The following is a 4,991-nucleotide window of genomic DNA, read 5'->3' as shown; positions in this document are numbered from 1 at the left end:
ATATCTACCTTCTCAAAATCATTTAGATTCTTAGCCATAAAACCAAAGCCATAAAGCCATATGAGCTCCAAAAAGTACTTGTATTTAAAAGAAAAAAAAACAGACTTCTTAGATTGCCTCAATAAATAAACAAGTTTATCTATTTTTTCGCATATGAATAGGTTTCCTTTTTTGATAATACCTATTACATATGCAGCCATACAAATATAAAAACATGCAAGTGTTCTTGAAAACAAGTTAATCACGGTTACCACTTGTTACGAAAATAACCAACCAAAATCTGAAAAAAACCAAATGCATAAAAACCAAATTTGTTCTCCACGTATCTATTGCAAAAAGCAAAACTCATTACAAAAAAAATTCAACAATTTTATTGAGCTTGATGTCGTTTTTTTAGTAAAAATTTTGTGGAAAATGTAGCTGCTATTTCGGAAAACCAAAATTATTCAAATACTTGTGCGTTCAAAACATATTTACTTTTTATATGTGCATTAGCGTGTTCCTTAAAAAATCAAATGAACGATTTTTTCAGTCTCACCCTCTCAATCGGTAATACCACAGTCACAGATATCACATATAAACTTTGGTTTCGATTGGAGACGGTTAAGTCGTGTAACACAGGAGGCAAAGTTCCGATTCCTCTAAAAAGACTCAAGAAAATTTGAATTTACTTTTTTTTCATCTAATACCCAAAATCGATACTACCGTAGTCAAAGATATCACATACAAATTTTGGTCCCGATTGGAGTTGGTTAAGGCGTGTCACAAAGGCCAAATGCTTCTATGGGGACTCAAAAAATTAAAATTATTTTTTTCATTCAATACCCAAAATCGATATCATTAAAGTCGACGATATCACATATAAATTTTGGTGCCGATTTCAGTCGGTTAAAACGTTTTCATTTGGTGATCGGAACTTTGACCCCTGTGCGACACGCCTTAACCGACTCCAGGCGGGGCCAAATTTTATATATGATATCTTCGACTAAAGTAGTATAGATTTTTGGTATTAGATGAAAAAAAATTATTTTAATTTTTTCGAGTCTCCATTGAGGAATCTGAACTTTGTCCCCTGTGCGACACGCCTTAACCGTCTCCAATCAGGACAAAAATTTATATGTGATATCTTCGACTATAGTAGCATCGTCATAGGGGTTGGGGCTTAAGAAATGTGATGTAAAAATTTGCTTCCTACATTTAATGGGCATATAAAACATGTTACATTAAAAATAGGAATTGGAAAAATTCATTTATTCATTTTTGTAAAGAAAAAATTGCTAATTTCCAATAAAAAAAACAACCAAGCCAGAGAAAAAACTACCAAACAACCAAATTAGAAAAAAAAATAAAAGAAAAACAACAAAGTTTGGTTGCAAATAACCAACCTTGGCAACCGTGGTTTTAATCGTAAACATTTTGACCAAGCAGTAGTTATTTCGTAAGCCTATATAGTAGCAGAACCAGCGAAATCTCTCGAAATCAAATTATCTTGCTGACTTCGCCTTTAATAAACAAGCTACATATGTATGTATGTAGTAGGGATGTCAATCCCGGGATCCCATGAAAAATATTCTGAATATTGCAAAAAAACAATCTATGCAAAATATTTCTCGGAGTGACCGTATATGCATTTGTACTTGTAGTACAAAAACTATGTTATAAATTAATGAGCATATGTACTTATATACATATATGTTTGTCAAATTTTATGTTTGTTTTTAAATTGTACTTTTTTTTTGTTATATCAATCTGATTTAAAATACTATAATAGGATGATCACAGATGTGTTGCACTTTTGCCTGAATTTCGGGACAATCCCAGGATCCCGGGATTGTATTTTCAGATCTCGAAAATCCCGGGATCGACAAAACCCCGAAAATTGACATCCCTAGTATGTAGTTATGTATGTTGTATGTGCAGGACGCTTTCTAGAGGGAAAGAAATTTCGGTTGTTCTTGCGCGAGAAAATGCATGTATAATACATATGTATGTATATACATTAGGGTGGCACAAAAAAAGTATTTTTTATGGAAAGAAGCAAAAAAACGAATTTGTTCTAATGCCAAAAAAGGAAAAACGAATTCTTTTCTCGAAAATTTTACTGTTAAAGGGTAGTTTCCAGCTCTCAAGACAAACGAAAAAATTCATATAAAATGACGCACAAGAAATGGAAAAGAAATTTTTGTTTTATCAAAATTTCTTAAGTCAGTTTGAAGCTCCCAAGAAAAAAAGGCTCGTATATTTATTTCATCAAGAAAATTTACAGCTTTTTCAAGTAACAGAAATATTGAAAATTATTTCTTTTGATTTTTCTTGAGAGCTGGATTCCAGCTTAACACGTTCCACTGATCAATTTTCGAAAAATCAAGATCATTAGCCAGGTTTTTAAAAAGGTTAGCGTTAAACTATGTATTAGGATTTAAAAAGGATTGTTCTTAGTAATTTGGCATATATTACTTTAAATAATGAGCACCCGGACCCCGCACATTAATGCCCCAAATTTCACAGAAGGGGAAACTTTGTGGAAGTGCTGTATGGGAGCTCATAAAATTTAAAGTCATATGGGACAAATTACTTGGAGAGAGTCTTTTAAGTCCCGGTAGTTTATGTTAACTTTTTTAAAACCCTGGCTGATTAATGTCTTGATTTTTCAAAAATTTATCATTTTCCTTGCATTGTAAATATTAAAATTTTCGAAAATATAAAATACGTACATATTTACTTTTTCGGTATTAGAGCAAATCCTTGTTTTTTTTTCAAGAAAAAAAATTGTTACAATGCATTCTTGGGTCACCCGAATGTACCTATGTATATGTATACGCACAAATATCGCACAAACGCAACGAAATGTTCTCGGTCAGCCACGGCGTGCCATGAAAAAGACATATAAAAACCGGCACTCGCAGCGGTCAGCGTAGTTGGCTTTGAAGCTGCAAGCAAATCAAAGCGTTGAATAAGCGTACACAATTAGTCTGTTCCAGTGCCAGTCAGATTTATTGGATTCATACAGAAATTACAGGAATACATTACTGAATATATTATAAATTTGCATACTGAAACACCATCTGACTTAATCGCGAAAATCTGACTGGTACTGGAACAGATTTGGAACAGAAGCTAAATAAGTTAACGTTCTTTCAAAAGGTACCGTGTTTTACATACCGTTTTTAAGCGAAAGTAAATAAATACCAAATCAACGTTATAATGGCGAATCCACCATTGCTCTTGAGTTTGGCTGACGATTTAAGCCGTCTGACACCTTTCTACGAGCCGGTGGTCTTCACAGACTGGCCTGCGATCGTCACATCGCCCAGTGGCCAATTCAGGAAATTTGAAAGAGATCTGCCTGCTACCTCGGTTGGGAAGGATGGGTTTTAAGCCAGTATGGTTGTGCAGCAGTTTAAGCCCAGCGAAGTGAACGTTAAAGTGGTTGACAATTACAGCGTGGCGGAGGGGAGACACGAGGAGCGACCAGATAGATGACCCAGGGTATATTTTTTTCGACATTTCGCTCCTCGCTATGCAATGCCTAAAGGTTTCGATGCAGAAAAAGAAGTTTCATCACTATACCAAACCCCGCCAAACGAGTCATCCAAATTAGACAGACACGCTTTTGGACGTGAAGGATCCTAAAAATAATCCAAAAGAGGGCCCAACAGAAGAAAACACCAAGGTATATAATAGTTATGAGTAGCCATCCAAATTGATTCATTTACCCATAAAATTGGTAAAAGTTGAATAATTGTGCTGGAGGATTTTAAGTATGTATGTAAGTATCTGTATGCAGCGTTGGAAATAATTTGACCATCATGGACTACGTTGTCGTTCTTAATCAATCTCTGGACGTTTTTCTGGAAATTTGAATATGCATAGTATGTACATATGTATAAGTATGTAGATGGTTTGGCTGACTGCGAAATCGTATGTTGCTTTGCATAAGTACAAAGCATTGTGTTTCAAAGCGTCGAATTACAAAATATGAACAAAGCATTATATTCGAAATCGCCTAAAATAAGTTGTCGTTAAGTATAAATAAAGCTATGAAAGTAACACCATAATAGTTTATGCTTTTTTTTGTTATTTAATTAGTTATTTTGATTTTCATTTCGAATACATATTAATTATGGGTCACCATAAGCGGATGCTCCTTTTTAGGAACCCTTCTACACAATGGAGTCTTGAGTTTCCAATAAACTTTTTTTGTTGCGAGTTTGTGAAAACTTTGAAACTTCCAAAAGAAGAAGGAAAAAAATTCGACTTTTAACTAATAAATACATACGTACATACATATATATATGCATATGTTGTTGTTTTTCTTTAAATAATACATGCAGGGAGTGACGTTAACTTATATCTAACTTTAATCTGTTTACGTGCACACTAGTGCCAACCATCAACTGTATATTTTTCGAAAAAAGCTAAATACTTTTATGGAGCGATGGCCGCAAAAAAACATCAGGCCTGAATTCCTCTGCATTACATGTCAACTAACTTGTAATTAACTACTTAATTGTTTTTGGACCACCCTAATGTACATACATAAATACGTCTGACTCTTCGGTTTAATTTAGGCTTTAAAATTGAATATTTCTTGTGGGTTTTGTTATAAAACTGTAAGTTTATTTCGGATTGAAGATAATTCGCCAGAACTTAATTGATTTTTTTTTAGAAATGGATTATCCCCTTTGAATCAGTTGAGGACAATGTAGTATGGCCGCTTTTAGCAATCGTCGCCAAAGTTGAAAAAAGGCGAAACAAGTGAACAAAAATTATTTTTTTTTTTAATTTACGTAAACACAATTCGAAAGGTCTAAGACAGTGTTACCGTTGTGGGAATAAAGTGTCAAATTGACACTTTTTGGAGATCTATGCCCCCACGTGTGTCAAGTTAGCACTACACTTTTCGAATTTGGAAAAGTTAACTACGGCATTAATTATAGTGTTTTTGTTGTGGAAAGAAAAAATTTGTAGCTCTCGTTTTTTAAGAAAAA

General features: G+C 33.8%; 1 long non-coding RNA gene and 1 pseudogene across 1 annotated transcript; both read left to right on the top strand.

The window, feature by feature from the left end:
* The first annotated feature begins 1,447 nt into the window (after positions 1-1,447).
* LOC118754569 lies at positions 1,448-2,624 on the top strand. Its single transcript, XR_004994914.1, has 2 exons — positions 1,448-1,532; positions 1,900-2,624. It is a non-coding gene; the product is annotated as an uncharacterized LOC118754569 (long non-coding RNA).
* Positions 2,625-2,901: 277 nt separating this feature from the next.
* Positions 2,902-4,300, top strand: LOC118754567 (annotated as a pseudogene).
* The last annotated feature ends 691 nt before the right edge of the window (positions 4,301-4,991 follow it).

This window comes from Rhagoletis pomonella, unplaced genomic scaffold (genome assembly GCF_013731165.1).
Source record: "Rhagoletis pomonella isolate Grant_MI unplaced genomic scaffold, Rhpom_1.0 Rhpom_scaffold_04130, whole genome shotgun sequence".
Lineage (NCBI taxonomy): Eukaryota > Metazoa > Arthropoda > Insecta > Diptera > Tephritidae > Rhagoletis > Rhagoletis pomonella.
Note: the sequence above shows the minus strand (reverse complement) of the source record. Positions and strands in the feature narration are given on the sequence as shown.